This window comes from Myotis myotis, unplaced genomic scaffold (assembly GCF_014108235.1).
Source record: "Myotis myotis isolate mMyoMyo1 unplaced genomic scaffold, mMyoMyo1.p scaffold_m19_p_3, whole genome shotgun sequence".
NCBI lineage: Eukaryota > Metazoa > Chordata > Mammalia > Chiroptera > Vespertilionidae > Myotis > Myotis myotis.
This window is the reverse complement of record NW_023416335.1, coordinates 73,197,537-73,217,842: the sequence shown is the minus strand read 5'-3', so window position 1 is coordinate 73,217,842 and position 20,306 is coordinate 73,197,537. Positions and strand designations below refer to the sequence as shown.

The 20,306-nt window shown below is 39.3% G+C and overlaps 1 long non-coding RNA gene across 3 annotated transcripts in view; it reads left to right on the top strand.

Moving 5' to 3' along the window:
- LOC118651322 overlaps positions 1-8,539 on the top strand; it is a 152,533-nt gene extending 143,994 nt beyond the window's left edge. For 2 of the 3 annotated variants that reach the window (XR_004966184.1, XR_004966183.1), the window contains exon 3: positions 6,404-6,757. This is a non-coding gene — a long non-coding RNA (uncharacterized LOC118651322). Of the gene's footprint in view, positions 1-6,403; positions 6,758-8,464 lie in introns of those variants that run through there. The other variant, XR_004966185.1, reaches the window with a different exon arrangement.
- Positions 8,540-20,306: the final 11,767 nt, after the last annotated feature.

Sequence of the window (20,306 nt, the reverse complement as noted above, 5' to 3'; positions counted from 1 at the left end):
ACATTCTTTCTGAAATTGAATAAACAAACATTTTATCACTCTAGTCACTTTTAATACACGAAGCCTTGCCTGTGCTCAGTAAGACATAAGTGGTAGGGATAAGAAAGAGGATTACAAGCATATTGTATAAACTGGTCACGATTTCTTCCACAAAAGAGATTGCTTACACCATTCTCTATATTTGGTGAAACGAAAGAACTAACTGACAACCTTAAAGCAGAAATATTTAAAACCTGATTGAATCTGAAGTGAGGTCAGTTCCCATTTCTTCTTCTGCTGTGTACATCAGTTAGGAGACTAAAGTGAACTTCTCATAATAAGAACTAGCTGTTTTATTCTTGCCGTTTAGCATTACCCTTCAAGTACAGCCACCTGCTCAGACAATCAACATGACTTTCTATGACTTCTCAATAAATGAAGCTCAATGCATGAACCCAAGGGTACTGTCAATCTAAAATATCGATATGAAAGCCTGAATTGCACATTTTATGATCAGCCAACTGTACTTAAGCAGCAGCCATATTTCGAAGAGAGCCATTTTCTTATCTTTTAAAATCATATTTTACTTTGCCCTGTCACCAACGTTAAAAACCTATCATTTTGCATATTAAATGCAACATTACTAAAAATTCAGCATCATATTTTTGGAGCTCTACTTCTACCCAAAGGAATTTCAGAGTTATTGTTTCTTTCTAACAGAAATTTCCAGAAAATAGCATTAGGGAGTTTTAAAGTGTCTTCATAGAAGTGTGCCTAAAGAATGTGAAATTCGCACATGAATATCCCATGCCACTAACTCTATGCTAATTCTGTCAACTGTTCCTCTTTATTAAGACATTTATGTTCCTCATATGTTTGGGTGGAGGGGATTAGGAAACTATCATTTGACTCCTTTCAGCCTTTTGTAAAGTTATATAAGATCATATTGCATAATCCTCTGCCATTTACCTAGCCTTTGTGAACATGAGAGTTTGTCAGATAGAACTTTCTGACTCAATACCACTGGATGAACAATAAGTCAGATGGTGCTATTTTAATTTGTATTTTATGCTTTACCTAAGTCAACTTCTTAAATATCCAACCTGCTACGAGAAGAGAGGCCTAAACAGAAGCTAAGTCAAAATGGACTGTGGTATGGCTAATGTTGCATTTTCCACCATCATAAATGTGAAATGGTTCTGTTCTGACCATGTCAGTTGAAAATGCCAACTCAAACTACCTGGAGCAATGTTACTGCCCCCACTGTAACTCAGCTGTTATTTCTTGCCTGCCACAGTACTGACCTTAGAAAGTTTCCCTTTGGTCTAAACAAAAGCACAGAAAGAGAGAGAATTCTACGACAATGTCATCGGTAAAACGTGTGTGAGATAGTAGATGAAATTAGCTGTGTGGTCATAATGCACTTCTGATATAATAAATTAACGTTAAAATGTAAAGGCAGTGGAGAACAACCTGGGTTTGTGACTAGGAACTATTTCTTACTATTCAATAAGTCTCTTAACTTATGTGAGCTTCAGTTCTCATCATAAAAGGAGAAAGGTGAGCATAATAATGCCTCCTCAAAATACTGATATGGGCATCCAAAAAACGTATTTTAAAATATTTTTTAACTCTCTATATAAATATTAGGCTTTTGACCGTCCCCACTGCAGTTTTCCCATATTGTCTTGGAGAAACAGTCCTGTAGACAATCTTGAAAGTCAATTATGGCTCCAATGGCCACCCATGCTATGGTGACTGCTGTATTTTCATTTCCTCTTTATTTATTTATTTGTTTGTTTATTTATTTATTTATTTATTTTATTGCTTAAAGTACTACAAAGGGTATTACATATGTGTCCATTTTTCCCCCCTGCCCTAGACAGTCCCCTAGCCTCCCCTATCCCCCAGTGTCTTATGTCCATTGGTTATGCTTATATGAATGCATACAAGTCCTTTGGTTGATCTCTTTCGCCCCTAACTCCTGCCCCCCAACCCTCCCCGGCCTTCCCGCTGCAGTTTGACAATCTGTTTGAGGCAGCTCTGCCTCTGTATCTATTATTGTTCAAAAGTTTATAATGGTCTCTATTATCCATGAATGAGTGAGATCATGTGGTATTTTTCCTTCATTGACTGGCTTATTTCACTTAGCATAATGCTCTCCAGTTCCATCCATGCTGTTGCAAATGGTAAGAGTTCCTTCCTTTTTAGAGCAGCATAGTATTCCATCATGTAGATGTACCACAGTTTTCTAATCCATTCATCTACTGATGGGCACTTAGGCTGTTTCCAGATCTTAGCTATGGTGAATTGTGCTGCTATGAACATAGAGGTGCATATATCCTTTCTGATTGGTGTTTCTGGTTTCCTGGGATATATTCCTAGAAGTGGGATCATAGGGTCAAATGGGAGTTCCATTTTCAGTTTTTTGAGGAAACTCCATACTGTCTTCCATAGTGGCTGCACCAGTCTGCATTCCCACCAGCGGTGCACAAGTGTTCCTTTTTCTCCACATCCTCTCCAGCACTTGTCCTTTGTTGATTTGTTGATGATAGCCAGTCTGACAGGTGTGAGATGGTACCTCATTGTTGTTTTGATTTGCATCTCTCGGATAATTAGTGACTTTGAGCATGTTTTCATATGTCTTTTGGTTTTCTGAATGTCCTCTTTTGAAAGGTGTCTATTTAGGTCCTTTGCCCATTTTTGATTGGATTGTTTATCTTCCTTTTGTTAAGTTGTATGAGTTCCCTATAAATTTTGGAGATTAGGCCCTTATCAGATATGACATTGGCAAATATATTTTCCCACACAGTGGGTTTTCTCATTGTTTTGTTGATGGTTTCTTTTGCTGTGCAGAAGCTTTTTATTTTGATGTAGTCCCATTTGTTCATTTTCTCTTTAGTTTCAAGTGCCCTAGGAGCTGTATCAGTGAAGAAATTGCTTCGGCATATGTCTGAGATTTTGTTGCCTTTGGATTCTTCTAGAATTTTTATGGTTTCCTGTCATACATTTAAGTCCTTTATCCATTTTGAGTTTATTTTTGTGTATGGTGTAAGTTGGTGGTCTAGTTTCATTTTCTTGCATATATCTGTCCAATTTTCCCAGCACCATTTATTGAAGAGACTATCTTGGCTCCATTGTATGTTCTTGCCTCCTTTGTCAAATATTAATTGAGCATATTGGTTCGGGCCGATTTCTGGGCTCTCTATTCTATTCCATTGATCTATATGCCTATTCTTGTGCCAGTACCAGGCAGTTTTGAGAACAGTGGCTTTGTAATACATCTTGATATCTGGTATTGAGATCCCACCTACTTTGTTCTTTTTCAGGATTGCTGCAGCTATTCGGGGTCTTTTTTTTATTCCAGATGAATTTTTGGAGAGTTCGTTCTAGATCTATGAAGTATGCCGTTGATATTTTAATGGGAAGTGCATTGAATTTATAGATTGCTTTGGGTAGTATGGACATTTTAATGATGTTGATTCTACCAATCCATGAACACGGTATGTTCTTCCATCTGTTTATGTCTTCCTCTATATCTTTTTTCAACGTCCTGTAGTTTTCTGAGTAGAGGTCTTTTACCTCTTTAGTTAAGTTTATTCCTAGGTAGCTTAATTTTTTTGGTGTGATGGTAAACGGGGTTGTTTTTATAATCTCTCTTTCTAAAAGTTCACTATTGGTGTATAGAAATGCCTCAGATTTCTTGGGGTTAATTTTGTATCCTGCTACATTGCCAAATTCATGTATTAAGTCTAGTAGCTTTTTGATGGAGTCTCTAGGGTTTTGTATGTATAATATCATGTCTTCTGCAAATAAGGACAGTTTTACTTCCTCTTTTCCAATTTGGATGCCTTTTATTTCTTCTTCTTGCCTAATTGCAATGGCTAACACTTCCAGTACTATGTTGAACAGGAGTAATGAGAGGGGGCATCCCTGTCTTGTTCCTGTTCTTAGGGGAAATGGTGTTAGTTTTTGTCCATTGGCTGTGGGCCTGTCATACATGGCTTTTATTATGTTGAGGTATGATCCTTCTACTCCCGCCTTACTGAGAGTTTTTATCAAAAATGGGTGTTGAATCATTTCCTCTTTAAACTTCTATCCCATTCCAGACTAGATGGCTACCACATAGCCCTACTCTAGAGTCATTTTAAGGCTCCTCAAGCTCCACATGTCAAAACCAGAATCCACTTTTTTTCCTCTTAAATATCTACCAATTTTCCTGCATTCCCCTTCTTGGTGACTACAACCACCTTTCATTATTATTCGATTCTCTCTTTACCTAATTGTTCACCATCCTTGTTAATGCTCTATCATTAATATTGCCCATACTATATTTTTGTATCTTCCACTATTGACACTATAGGGCAGGGGTGGGAACCTTTTTTCTGCCCAGGGCCATTTGGATATTTATAATATCATTCTCAAGTCATACAAAATTATCAACTTAAAAATTAGCCTGCTCTATTTGGTCAAACATTTAATTAACTCACTCCTAATCCCTTGGTAGGGCAAGACTTTCCCCACCCCTGCTGTATGGGATCAGGACCTCACCTTTTCTCTCCTGAATTAAAGGGAATATTGCTCATGGATCTCCTTATGCCCCATTCCACTGTTAACCTCAGCAGTGCTGTCAAAGTGCTCTTTTAAACATACATCTGATTAGATTATTCTTTGCTTAAAATCCTCCATTAACTGGCAAGCATCTTGAGATTGAAACATGAATTCCTGCATGTGACTTCCAGATCTAGCTTCCTTCTAGAGCTACCTCACCTCTAGTGAGCTCCTCACCATTCACGACTTAATTTCCAGGCATTTAAAAGGGGATGGTCTCCAAATGCACCTCAGAGTTAAACCTTTCCTTTCCATAGGCCTCTCCCACTCCCTTACCCTTCACATCTTATTCTTGAAGAAACATTAGATCTATGTTCTTCCCAGGAGGTGCTGCCAGGTCGCATCCTTAGCATTCAAACACATTCACAGTTCTATAATTCCTGCTTTGTTCTTTGTCTCTCTCAATTAACATCCAAGGATTAATTTTTCTTTTAGTATTTACATTACCATTGTCATTGTGGTCCAGAATATTATTGATGTTCAGTAACTGATTGCTGAAGAAGTACATTTTTACCTAGTCATTTTTCTCCCTTATTCTTTAATTTGTTTTAAAACAAGTCACTAAATTATTTTAAGCAACTATGTTACTGATGTCTGTCTGCTTAGCAGAAATGCTACCTATGTATCCCAAAACAAAATTTGTCTATTAAAATCACATACATATTTGGAGTTAGAAATTCCAATCTTAGGGATATAAGTTGAATCTTTATTCAGTTGTATCATGATTCCAGTTAAAGGAACACTACCTGATTTCCAGAACATTGAAATGAAAATTCCCAAATAGCCTTGTCTCATTCTAAGCAGCACCAAAGGTTGAGAAGGTCCTTCTTTAGAGAAAGATGACTCAATGTGCTAAAATCAAACCTGACACTTGAGATTTCTTTGATGCTTAGAAACACTTATCTTCTACCCATTAACTTTGCAAGTCTAAATGATGATGAATTTAAAATGGGATAAAGGTTCTCTTATTTAAAGAGATGCATTTTGTGCTACAATATGCCTATTTTATTTCATATTTATTCAGAATTTCTATACTACAAAAATTCTCGGTTTTGTTCTGTTTTATTTTCTTTAGTTGGTGCAGTAAATGGTGACAACGTCTAAGCCATTGTTAGGGAAAGCAGAACATACTATCATAAAGAAGATGCTTTTTAAAGTTCCTCCCTTAGTCTATAAAATGATTTTCAAATGAAGCAAAGGAAGGTAAAGGCAGCCAGATAATATGAAAAATCCTCTTCAATGTGCACAAACATATAAGCAAGACAGAAATAGGAAAGTGAGCATAATTAATGTGGTCCACAAAGCATGCTATAATTGACATGAACAATTGGAGGTCAAGGCTCAAATATATTGATGTTTTCTATACATAGTTTTTATGTTTCATCCTCCTTTTCATCCCAGCTCACACTAATGACATTCTCCTACAAAATTCTGCCCCTTCCAATGAAAAATAAATATGTTTATGTAAGGAATCCTGAAATTCAATTCATTCTCTTTAAAGATCCTTTGGGGGGTTGGGGGAAGGGGGGAGAGAAGAGTTCATTCTACTTTTTTTCCACCCTCGGAAAAAATAAAAGTATTTTAAATAAATTATTTTTCTGTCATCATAAGTTCAGGGCTTTGCTTTCATATACAAACACAATGAGTATTTAAATTTCCTTTCACACATTTACTGGGTAATTTAACATCTGTCTTTTTTAAATATAATATCATGGTCATTCTATGTATGAAATCAAATATGTTTTAATGTATGAATATACAAACCAAAGTCCTTAAATTCTTTTTTTTTTCTTTGTGTTTTTCCCTTATGAAGGTCCCTCTAAGGTGCTGGGATGAAATTCACGGGTGGTGAAGAGCTCTGATATCAGCACCAGCTGGCTTCCAGCTTCCAGCAGCCCAGCCGCTGCCAAGCTGGCCACTGTTGGAGCAGCATATGCACCGTCATGCATGGAAAGGTTGCTTCGTAAACCTTCCCTACAATCAGCACCGAGGAGTTGACAGGACTACTATCATCAGGCTCCTTCGAGGTGGCTCTTTTTTCCCTACTGACCTTTAAGCCCCAACAGAAACGCGAAGGGGAGAGAAGAGAGAGCAGGAGAAGGGAGGAAGGATGAGAGAAACACAGCTGAGGAAAAGGGGTGTGGTAGTTTTTTTCCTAAACCATCAATAAATAGCCAAGGTTACTTTTGGCAAAGAGAAAAACAGAAAAGGACAGACTGTGCCTGCTGGAAGCTTTTGTACTTCTGCCCAGACTGAGGAGAAATGATAGGATTAAATAAAAATGCCAGCAATAACAGAAAGGAAATCTCCCCAATAGTTTTCCTTGCCTGGAGGAAGAACTGCTGGAAGCGCTGACCTCCCTGCCTATCTCAGGGAGGTCAAGAAACTGATGGTCACTCCTACAATTGTGATTAACGATGCCCCTGCAGGTGACCTGTTTCTGACCAGTCTCTGGAGTGCAGCAAGACTCAGTTGCCTGGTGGTGTGTTGAGTCATTGTTCAGGCAAAAGATCTATTTGCTGCAACTACAGGCTTAGCTTTCAACAAGGCATCCTCTAGATTCTTTGCTGCGACACCCTATCATGAAAGAACAGAGAGCCCAGTGCAAAGAATGGCTGCTGAGAAGGATAAAACGTTAAATTAATTTTAAAAAAAGCTTTTGTTCTGAATGAAAAAGTGCAGCATAATGAATAATTAAACAATTAATAATGTAATCCTCTTAAAAGCACAGAACCACTATGCAAGAAGATTAAGTTTTCAGTATAATGCAAATAGTAAGGATGAGCCTCCCCCCCCCCCCCCCCCCCCACACACACATCCATACACACACACCAGTGTTTAGAGTAATAGAATTGAAAGCACATTTCCGGATTTTAATTAAATACTATTAAATTTTCCATAATAAGCCAGCAACAACAGTGCTGCAATATGCAAGGATTATCAAATACAAAAGTAAGTACATAATAGCAAGAAGCTAACATTTCTTGTTTCTTTTTATATAAAAAGAAGTTACTTGAAAGGGTGCAGGCTCCTTCTAAGGTTCTGTGATGCACATCGCCAAGCATCAAGGGAAGTGCTAATCTGTGGTGCTGACTGTAAGATTGGGATATAGATTAAGGTATTTCAATGACAGTGCAGTCATGGAAAAAAGAACTGAAAAAAACAATGTAGAATTGTTTCAGAGCTATGAAACCAAGTGACTGATGGATCCAAACTCCATTGCTCCATTGCGTTCTCAAATCTACAACTAATACTCTCCACAATATAGTACTTGTGTTCCTATGAGGATATATTTCATTACTTCCTAACATATTACAAGTATGGGTTATCTTAACTCAGTTTACCCAGAAACAACACATACAAGAAAGAGTCATATGCAATTAATCTATTAAGGCAGTTTTTCCAGAAGATACAGCAAGGCAGTGGAGAAAAAGCCAAGCAAGTTGCATTTCAGTGAACTAACTCTAGCTCAGCCTGATCATACAGAGAGCAATGGAGCATCAATTACACCACAGTGTGCCCTGCCACCTGGCTAAGTGATTCCTGCAGCCCGACACTGAATGTTCTGAAGAAGGAGCAGAACACGCAGAAGCAGCACTGCACAGGAAAGGGATCCCAGGATCCAGGCAGAATACCAGCAGTGTCTCTACACAGTTGTAGCAAAGAAACATCTTTGCTTATAGTTATCAGTGAAAGAATTTAACTGTATAGTTAACTATATTCCACATTAAAAACACTGGTTAGGTGGAGCCTTATTGTAACTATGTAGAAACTTTGTTTCTTTAATATGACCTTTTCTTCTTTCTTTCCTTTTGATTCAAGCTAGTGTCCAGCTTGAATGACCCTGACTCACCTGCCTCCATCTCTCTTGTAGGACCACTCCCTTATTCATTAAGCCCTCGGGACAACCAGGTTCTGGTCAAGCATCAGATAATCTTAGAAGCAAAGCCCCGTCTGTTGACCCCAGAGACCACGTTTCCATCAAACTAGGGATCACATCTATGTCGCAGTTGTATTTCAGCTCCAGGCCCAGAAAAGTTACAAAACCAGACAAGGTGACGCCATGGCTGACATCAGGACCAGATGAACTGATCAACTACCCCTACCTTAGACCACAACCCTGACCACACCCTAACTCCCTTAGTCACCTGTTACAGAAGACCAGAGAAATACCAAGCACGCTTCCTAGAGAAAGGGAGGGACCCCATTTATTAACACTAGTGGACTCCGGGAATAATTTCCAAATCAGAGTGAAGAAACATGCAGAGAGCTTTTCTCTATATATCCTGCTGGGGTCTTTGCCTTGCAGATAGGCCCCCTGCCCCCATCGTGGCCCTCCAGGAAGGCCCCCAGGGGTCAGGCCACATCCGATGGTCTGTCCTGGCACCAGCATAACAACTATTCCCCCCCCCCCCCACACCCAGGGCAGTGCATTGTTCACAGTTCCATGGCCTCTGCATTTAGATAACAAGTTCTGCAAGACCAGTTTCCTCCTCAACCAAGATTAATGAATTTTCCTCCATATAACCCATCCCCTGGAAACCTTTGAGGAGCTAGGGCTTTGAACACTAGCTCACCTGTGAGTCCTGGCATGGGCCACTTCCTAAAAATAAACCCTTACTTTCTTTGCTGCAAACTCCTGTTCATGTCTTACTGGGCTCTGATGTACATAAGTAGAACCCTTTAGTCCAGTAACATTGTTGCTACATTCTACTTGCCTCCACTGCTAATGGCTAACTTCAACACAAATGGGTGCTTTCACACTCTCCTTCCCCCAAATCTATTCAGACTTTAAACAGAAGGGTTTTTGAAACTGTTAGGGGCAGAAATAGAATAGTGGGGATGAGCTATAGTTGTAAGAAATATTAATCATGCTTTGTTAACCATGATTGTTCTGTTCTGATTAGAAAAAGCACATTTTAACTTGGTTGGGATTTGTAAGCCCTGGGACATGAGAGTTAACTTCAGAATGTGGTCAGAGAACTGCCTATCAGTATGGAAAGACTAGAGGTCCAGTGCAAAGAAGGTGGGGCCAGAGGGGGTCCTCTCAGCCAGACCTACACCCTCTCGCAACCCGAGACCTTTCGGAGGATGTCCAACTGCCGGTTTAAGTCTGATCTGCAGATCGGGCCTAAACCGTCAGTCAGACATCCCTCTCGCATTCCGGAACCACTGGCACCTAACTGTTTGCCTGCCTGCCTGATGGCCCCCAACCACTCGCCTGCCTGCCTGATTGCCCCTAATGCCTCTGCCTGCCTGCCTCATCACCCCTAACCACTTGCCTGCCTGCCTCATCACCCCTAACTGCTCCCTGGGAGGTGGGGCCAGCCTGGGCGAGGGGCCATGGTGTTCTGCACTTCCCAACCAGGAATGTTTTAATAGGCAGTCTCCAAAAACTTGAACTGGAAAACCTAAAAATAGATTGTTCAGATTTCAGGCATCAGGTGCTGTTAGCAGGATTTTTATCCCAATTAAACTCTAATTCTAAGCTCTTAACAGTCTGGACAAACTGCCCTCCACTATCTGCAAAGTTTCTTAATCGTCACTATCCCATTTTCCTCCACTTCAAACCAAGGCAACAAACAAAACCTTTAATTCTGATCTTCCTTGCCACAAGGGAACAGCAAACCTTAATTAAATAATATCCCGCCAGAAGTCATGTCCAAATACTGTGAGACTGAGGACTATAGGGCTGACTATGTACATGCACAATAACAGGCTTACTTCTAGCAGTGGGTGCCAGGCATCCTCCACAATCCCACAATCCTCTGATCACATACTTCCGGTTTTTCTAGCTCCTCCTGAAGTGGTATTTCCTTCATTTGTGTTGCAATGGCCAGGGCCTCTAGTTGGGGAGGATTTTTCTGTTCTTTGATGTTGATAGCTGTTTACTATTTGGAATCGGTGAGGTTTCGGGAGAACTGGTGCTGCCATGAACATGTCGGTCCCAAGCGCACTCATGAAACAACCGCCTATTCAGTCCAGGGCTGGCACCGTCCTGTTTGCAATGAGAAAGGTACTGTGCTGAGCCATTTTCCAATCAGACCTTCCTCTTCCTTCCCCAGCACATGCCACACCTACTCCAGGCCGACCACCCCAACCCCACAGACCCTTAAGACCTTCCCCCCTATTTTTTTGACTTTTCTCCATCAAACTCGCACCCTATCGCATTGCCTAGGGTCCCCACCCCAACCACTCTCTGGGGGGCAGGGCCAGCTGGGCGAGGGGCCATAGTGTTCTGGTCTCTGGTTGTTCTGGTCCTTCCACCATTTCCGTCGCTGGGCTTTTATTATATAGCATTAGGCAACCTTGTTGCCGAAACAATGCAGTCCCAAGGTGCCCCCCCTTTGTGACCCTGCAGCCCACATTTTGTGTAACCTGTGACTATTATATCTTGCCTACTTCCCCATGCCTGTAATTCTTACTTTCCTATGTAATCTTTGTCCTTCTACCCAATATAAGCAGCCGACTTATGGGACAGGGTAGAGGTGATTTTCATGGATGACCTGCTGCTCTCCCATACTGCATGCATTGTTGGAATAAACCCTCATATTATTCAATCTTGTCTCTGCTTAATTGGCTCAAGAGGTGACAGGCAGCCTGGACACATTAGTTGTTTGGTTTTAAAACTAGTAGTATTTTGCCTGACACTGTAGAATTTGACCTCAAGTTACCTCATGCCCTGTTCTGAGAACGATGTTTTATTGAAAGGCAACCTCACCCCCTCTCCCATATTTCTCCTCTGTTTAGGATTGCAGTTCATTGCTTAGATCTCAGTCCTACCAAGAAGAGAGTTTCACACCTGCAGTGCCTCCTCGGATCTCTGACTCTAGACTCCAGACTTATGACCTCATCATTTCCCATTTGGTTCCTTTCCATGAAATCCCAGAGGATGGGCTTCACATTATGTTTTTGAGAAGCCAATAACCAAAATCGTTGCTACTCTCCACTGGTGTGGCCTTAGTTTATCAAGTTTATATTCCAGATTCCCCTTCCTTCTTTATCTATAGCTAGATAATAGGCTAGGCTCTTGCAGATTCCAGATTACCCTAGTGCAGAGGTCGGCAAACCGCGGCTCACAAGCCACATGCGGCTCTTTGGCCCCTTGAGTGTGGCTCTTCTACAAAATGCCACGTGTGGGCGTGCACGTACAGTGCGATTAAAACTTTGTGGCCCATGCGCAGAAGTCAGGTTTCGGCCTGGGTGAGTCTATTTTGAAGAAGTGGCGTTAGAAGAAGTGGGGGCTGTCGGTTGGTCGGGCAATGGGAGACGCTGCGCAGGCAGGCCGCGGGATACGCAGTGCGGGGGAGGCGCCAAATATCAACAGTACTTAAATTATATAGGTAGGTTAATAACAATGTACCTACCTATATAGTTTAAGTTTGAAAAATTTGGCTCTCAAAAGGAATTCCAATCATTGTACTGTTGATATTTGCCTCTGTTGACTAATGAGTTTGCCGACCACTGTCCTAGCGTGTCTTATCTTATATCAGTCACCTGGGCTCTATAGCTACATCCTAAGAGATAAGGTCAGTTATTGTTCTAAAGAAACCCATTTATATTTTAAAAAGAATAAGTTGTTGAAATTATTCAGCAAGCAATTGTGGAGGAATGAGGAGACCTGAACGTTTTTAAAAAATGCTTTTACATAACGTATTCCAGTATAAAAGGATATTTTAGAAGCTTGTAAATGCTTGTTTTCTACAGCATCACTGTAGGGAGTAAGTCCTAAGACTATACCAGATTTAGGAGACAGGTTGATCTGGGAATGAAGAATACTCACCATGTGCTGATTTTAACCACAGAACATAATGACTATTAAAATAACTTAATATGAAGGTGTAGATTCATAAACAATAGTTGAGAACAAGTGAAAGACTGAGTCCAGTAAACTAATCACAATTAATTTAAAAAAGAGTTTTTAGGAAGCATATCTCTTAATCAGTAGTACTTAGCTTATCGTTAATAATAAAGGGACACTTTAATGTATCTAATATAATTTTTGGAATTGAATGGGAATCATTTGTTTTTAATTTATTTCAAAAAGCCTATCCTAAAGTAAGGTCCATAGACCTTACAGTTCTCATCTCCACCATGTGAGGTACAGCCCAAGACCACTAAGTTAGGGAAAATATGGTCTTCAACAGGTGTTTGAAGTCCAGAAAATGGTGGGCAAGATGGGAAAACTTTATCAGAAGCAAAGAAAGAGCCAGATGCTCAAGAAGACCAATTAGAGAGGGATTCATAGAATCTATGAGGTAAATCAGGCAAAAGATAAAAACAGTGGAAATTAAGGAACAGACAGAGTGGAGCCAAGAGGCCCATAGCTGATTTCGCATCTTTAGATCTGGAATTCTCCTCAGAGCTCATTCCCCTATGAGATACATCTATCCACGTGACATGGTAGAGGGATTTTAGACCTTCAATGGAAAGATCTGCACCCTAATTTAGTGCTGACACTTGGATGCATGAGCCTGAGCAATTCATCTATATTGCTTGAATTATAATGGAAAATATATTATGCCACTGTAAGACTATTGTTAATATTAAATAAAATAATGCCTGTCAGATCATGGCAGATTATTGCTTTTGGGTGACAACAATCTGCCATGATCTGCCAACCCACCCTTGAATAGAAAATATCTGGGATTCATGCAGTGGTAGTAGGACAAAACAGACATAGGATGGGGAATTATTACATTGCTGGAAGACATAATGCCAGATCAACCTGCAATTCCTCCTAACTTAGTAGGTACTGCAACTAGCTCCAGCACCAAAAGAGTCCAATACCACTCTTATGAACAAGGGGCACAAGGAGGTCAAATCTAAGGTAAGTTCCTCTAAGGTCAGGTAAAAGAAAACTCCTGATATACAAAGTCAGGAAAGAAGCAGGAGATAGAAAGTAACCAAGTCACTTATGATATTTAATTTAAAAAATAAAATAAAAATATAGTGTCTCCCCCAAAAATATATACACACTTTAACAACTGATAACTCATTGAATTTTGAAAATGGACTTTCTGTTAATAAACACTGACTGTAATCATTCAAAGTGTGTAACCATTTTGGGGGGAAACCCTGTATGTACCTAGCAAAATAAGCATTTATTGAGTAACAGAGTGTGCTGGATATTTTACAGCTCATTTGATCCTCACGACTCCTGCAAAGTAATATTAATATGATCATTTTGTAGATGAGGACATTGAGCTTTACCAAGATAAAATAACTTGCCAAATTCCAAAGTCAACAAGTGGTAGTAAGAGCTCCATTTGAATTCATATCCTCAAATCTCATTTGTGATTTGTTGTGATCTATGTTTGAACAGCTGGATGGGACTGAAATGATGTAAAGATTATTTTCAATGTTAAAGAAAGCTTTTTTATTTTTTAAATGGATGATAGTAGATTTAAATTTAGATTCTACTGGATACATTTGGAAGACTGATGGAACACATCTTAAAATGCCACAATTGATGATGTACTGGTAATCACATTCTTTACAATTGTTTAAACTTGTGATGTAAAATTTTCACATGTCAACTAAAAAAAATGTGCAAGGAGGTACATAATTTTTCATGAGAGTATGTTTTCAAATCTCAAAAGGCCAGTTCTCTAGAGCAGCAGTTCTTAACATCTGATGGGCATCAGGGTGTGCATAGCGGTTATGGACACACACTTAGGAGTCAGTCTTGCTAGTTGTGTGACATTAGGCAATTTAGCTCAGTCTATTTATCTCTAAACTGTGGATAGTAACAACACCCTATCTTTGTGGCGGTCAAACTTCAGCATACAAAAGAATCATTGGGAGATCATTAAAACACAGGCTGATGAGCCCCTAGTCCCAGAGTTGCTGATTCAGGAGGTCTGAGGTTAGATCTCAAAATTTGTTTTTCTAACAAGTTCCTAGGTGATACTGATGCTGCTGTTCCAGGGACTACACCTCAAGAACCTCGGCCTATCCCTTACGGTCATTGCAAGGACTAAAACTGTTAACACATGAAGTGCTTAGAATTGCACTGGCACAAAAGAGTGCTAATATATTAATTGGCTGGAATCATCAGTTAGGATTGGATTCACTCTAACAGAAAATTCTACTCCAGGGGGTTAAACAGCAAGAAGCTGATGTTTTTCATTTAACCAGAAGCTTCAAGGTAAATCACCCAGGGCCAGCTCCACTGTTCAAGAACGTCATCAAGTCTCCAGGCTCCAAGTCTTCTTGCTCAATCAGCTTTGCTCCCTGACTTTTGTCATCATGGCCACATAATGGCTGCTATTCCTCTAGGAATCTTGTCTGCTATTGCTGTACATGTTAGCCAAGGTCACCAGGATATTTTCAAGTCTGCATTTGTTCATGATCTTGCTTATAAATCTCTGCCCTCTACCTTGTTCACCTAAGACAACTCTGACCTATTCTGCTGCATCACCTGGTTTCCTGATCTCCTTTCTTGGGTCAGATAGAATTTATTGCCTGTTTATAGCAAGGATGTTAAAGGACACAAATGAATAGCCAGGTGAAGAGGTCCATGGAGTGAGGTCCGGAAGGGTCCTGAGCACAGGAGCTTCTGTTCTCATGGAGTTTGGGGTACACCTCCTTCCCAGCACGTGGATGCACTGTTTTTCACCAACCTGAAAGCCCCAAAGGAAGGATTTTGATATGTTCCTTTCACTAAGGGGATCTTGTTACCAGTTAGCCACAGATTTATCCTGAATTTTTTATTGCTGATGAAAAAAAATTTCTTTAGATTTAACTAGATAATTATCTATAATGAACACAATATTTAGGTGTTGGGAAAATATGTAAAAAAAAAACCCCTATCCTAGATGTCATATGTATGCATATGATGAGTCCTCAAGTATAATAAAAATTCTCTGATTTATTTACCATAGAAAGTACATTCCTAGAGTAAGAGACGTACTAAAATGAATAGGGGAAAAAATTGGGTAAAAAATGTAATTTCCAAAAGTTCTAACACTGTCATTATACTATGATGTCCATCATATAATGTTGACATTCTCTATCTTCATCCAAAGTTTTCAATTTCTTTTATTTTCCAAAGGAAATGCAAATCCAATTTCTAATGATAACCTGCGGAGAAATCTGATTTGCTTAAAAAAAAACACTATTTTTCCAACCAAGTTTGCTGGCTTTCATCTACACACTAATGAAACATAAAAGTTCATCTCTCAACATTTAACTACCCCATGTTGACATTTGAAACCACTTTAAAGGAAAAGGGTATCATATCTGAACGTGAAGAGAATAGGAACAGGTGTGAAAAGGCTAAGACCTCAGAGCCTCTTTTCTTAAGGAAATTAGCATTGCTCTTGACATTCACTCTTTAAAGAATAAAGAGTAGAGGATGAGTTGTGAAATGAAATGTGTACATCAGATAGCATCAAGAGCTTTGAAGTCATTCTAAGTAAACCAAGTCTGAATGAGATAAGGAGAAGAACCAAAATATATGTTATTATATCTGAATTATACCAGGGTTCCCAAATTTCAACCAAAGTCAGAAAAAGCCAGGAAATTTTATTACCTGTAAAGGATGTAAATATTTTTGCTAGGTAGGGCTTATTAAATTCTGTCCCTGAGGAAAGGCTGATATTGCACGAAAGCTAACACTTTGAGGCCAGTAACATAAATAACAAATTTATTCAAATAACACTCTTTATTAGAGACTCCATTTGGTCTCTTTGCCCCAGTGCACACGGGTGGAGGCACTCATGCATGGAACCCTGAAAGCCAAACCAACCACAGTACCCACCCAGCAGCTCAGGCATGGGAGTCATTCCAGGAGACAGATAGCTCTGGGAAGAGCAGCCAGTGGGAGAAAAGCCCATTGTTTCTCTCAATCCAGCTGCTACTCACTTTCCAAACCTAAACACAAAACTCACTGAATGGCTGTTGAATTCCATTTTAAATGACAATATAGACACTTCAATCTCAGCTAAATCTAATTTTATGCTCATTTCACTTTGCAGCAGCATTTTTTCTTCTTCTGGGCTGCATTTTTTCTTGAACAATCACCAAACTGGCAGATTCTTACTAGCTTGTCAGAAAGGAAAAGAAATTTATGTTTTGTAGGAAATTAATCTAATCAGCAGAACATTTACATGGCCAAGCCAGTTTACAAATGAACAATACCTGGAGGGAAGAACTTTTTATCTCATTATAATATGACCTTCCAACACCTCGGACACAATTGTTTAATTTTTTGTGTGTGTGTGTGTTTTTTTTTGTTAACTCATTGTGTTTAAAGTTTAAGGTGTCTTTTGATTTTCAGGGAAAATAAGGAAGCTGCAAATCTCCTTATTCTAATAAAATAGAAAGCAGGAGGTAAACCAATAATAACCTTTAATACTGTGAGGAAAATAGCCTTCATAAAACAAGGATAAACAACATAACAGTCTAATTTACCTCTGCATAAAATGTAAGCTAAAATTCAATGTGCAATCAAATATTAGTATCTTTACTGCCAGCATAATCTTAAGTAATCGTTTCTTATGTTATTTCTGTAGTTACAGTAAGTCATCTGCATGACGTTTGACTGAATAAGGTTAGCTCAGCAATGGAAACTACTATGGTTTCCCCCTGTCAGATTCACAAAATCTTTTTTCATTAATGTTCTCACACATTCCTAAACTACTCCCAAACAGGACCAGCCTCTATTCTTTTCAGAATGCCACCAACCCAAAGCAGTTTTCTTCCTATAACAATCCCCTTCTTTGTAAAACATAAACACATTCTTCAGGGGCACAGTAATTATCCAAGATGAGCTTTAGTGTTGCAAATTACTTCAGCACCCCTATGATTTATCTGTAATAAACACACTTTATAATATTTATATTCCCATTAAAACTGCCACTAATAATGAATCGACAGTAGGTAAACATTTATATGATACAGCATGGACAAATACTGGATGTCCCTATACTGGGTACATTCTGGTGCTCTTTCTATCATGTTGGGAAAAACCAAACTGGCATTTTGCCCGTTTATGAAAATGCCTTTGAAAATGGCTCAGCACATTGCACTTCACATTTGCAACCATTTCCTTTAAAATATGGCATTTGTCCGTTCTTATGAGGTCTGGGTTATTGCATTTTCACATTCTGCATCATTACTCCGAGTAGGTGTCTTATCAGCAGCTCCAGTTGCTGTGGAGAAGATTGGAATTAAGCACTGGAAGCTTTTTTATTTATTTTACATGTTTTATTCCTACAAGATTTTCAGCATATAAGCTTCTTTGTTTGGTTGAGAATTGGATACATTGCCAAAGCATTGTAAAATTTACATCTTGCTTTTTCTCCTGTATTCTTTCCAAAATTGGATTGAAAACAAGTATAGTTTTTAATTAAAGCTCTGACCAACATTAGACATTTTCCCCTAAGCATTGGCATTTCTGATCAGCGGTGTGGTTTCATAAAAGCCTAATAGGAGATGTTCACTCTGTAACCACAATCAGTCTTCAAGCAGTTTATGTGTCAGCTAAAACCTGTGGTATTCCTGACAATATTCATTTAAAGATAACCATCACCAAAATTGATCTAACCGTTACCGGCGAAATGACGAGACCTCAGTACTTGTCTTCTTGAAGGGAAAAATTCAGTCAAGAGACAAAGTGCAGCAAAGCAAGCAAGAGTTTATTGGCAGTGTGGAAATACGCCCAGAGTGGACTGCGTGGGGCCTCAGAGTGAGAGTGCCCCCATCAGTTCACGTATTTACAGAATTTTCATTCCTGGACTTCTCTGCTCCAGTCTCTGCAGCTCCCCCTTCTCGCTAAGCTGTCTGTGCATGTGCTATGTGACTGGAATTGGCGACCTCGGAGGCTGAACAATGTCCTGAAGATGAATCAGAGATCTGGTGACCACGAGTCCTGGGGTGGTGAGGCTTGCTTACTTTAAAGATTCACCTTCGGCCCTGCAGACATGCAGGACTGCTTGAGGAGCATCTGTCCCCTTTCCCTTCCTTTGTCTGCCCCTGCTCATGTCTAACTAGCTACCTATCCTCACATAACTTTGATCGACAAGGGCATGGGGAAATCTGAGGCAGACTTACCTTTTCCTTTTAGCATCATGTAACCTAGACTGATTCTCCTTCTGGCTTTAACAGGGGAAAACTGAAATAAATTATTATTCTTTTCCAAATAATTTCAGAATAGACTTTCTTGTTTGTTTTTATCCTCATCTGAGCATATGTTTTACTGATTCTAGAGAGGCGGGGAGGGAGAGAGCAAGAAACATCAATGTGAGCAAAAAAATCCATCAGTAGCTTCTGATTCATACCTCAACCAGGGATTGAACCTGAAACCTAGGTATGTACCCTGACTAGGAATCCAACTGGCAACCTTTCAGTGCATGGGACAAGGCTCCAACCAACTGAACTACATCTACCAGGGTCAGAACAGACTTTTGATTACTATTTTATTACTTATTTCAAATTATCATTGCCCAAAGAACATATATGCATAGCCCATGCATAGGTCACCACAGACAATAGTGTGGTGAGGGTCAAGGCAAGATGAGAAACAAAAAGTATCAATTGGATTTAACAGCATGCATGTCATTCATGTCCTGAGCAAGATAAATGACCATGTCTAAGGTCTCTGATACATCTTTGAATTTTAAATGCTTGAAAAATCGATCTTAAGCGGAAGACAGGCCTTGCTCTCTCTACAGTGTTATGGCCTAATTTCCCACAGAAATGTATTCTTCAAAATGTATTTCCCTGAAAATAAATTGTGTAAAAAGATCATTTCATATCTATTTATATACACACACACTAACACTTTTCTTAGGCAGCAAACATTCCTATAGTAGATGTTTGATTTGCAGTAAGTTATTTATCTGTTGAAGTTCAGTTTCCTATTCTGCCAAGTAGGGAAAATTATATACAACCAATAACTAGCATAAAGCAGCTACTGCTAAATAACTTGTATTCTAATTCTGTCCCAGTAGGACTCCCTTCTCTAACCATGTGTCTCATTGCCCTTCTCTAAACTATCAAGGAAGGTTGAATATAAAGATTGAGAGAGAGAGAGAGAGAGAGAGAGAGAGAGAGAGAGAGAGAGAAGCCTGGCCGATGTTGCTCAGTGGTTGAGTATCAACCTATGAACCAGGAAATCACGGTTCAATTCCTGGTCAGTGTATATGCCCAGGTTGTGGGCTCGATCTCCAGTGTGAGGCATGCAGGAGGCAGCCTATCAATGATTTTCTCTCATTGATGTTTCTATCCATCCCTCTCTCTTCCTTCCTCTAAGAAATCTATAAAAATATATTTTAAAAATAAAAATAAAGATTTCTCCTTCAACATCACACACCATAGGGTTATACAACACATTCATAGAGGACCTGTGTTTGACTACAAGTCAGTCTGTTGTATGTCATAGAATTCCAAAAGTTACCAAGGCTTGATAAAACACCTTTAAAAAATGTAGGCAAGTAGCTTACTCCTCCAAAAAGACAGATCCCTTAAAACAAACAGCAAATCCATGAAACTCAAAAATTCTATTTCCTAATATTAACATTCAAGAGGTGCTTGATGTTGTATAAACATTATTTAGAAAATTACAGTTACTTTAAACTTATTCTTTTTAGAATAACTCACATTAACAGAAGCACATTTATAGAAGGCTTGTGAAGACAATGCCTTATGTAATAAGTGGAATTGTTTTTGATCTTCACAGTGAACACATTAAATATCTGCTAGGTACTAGA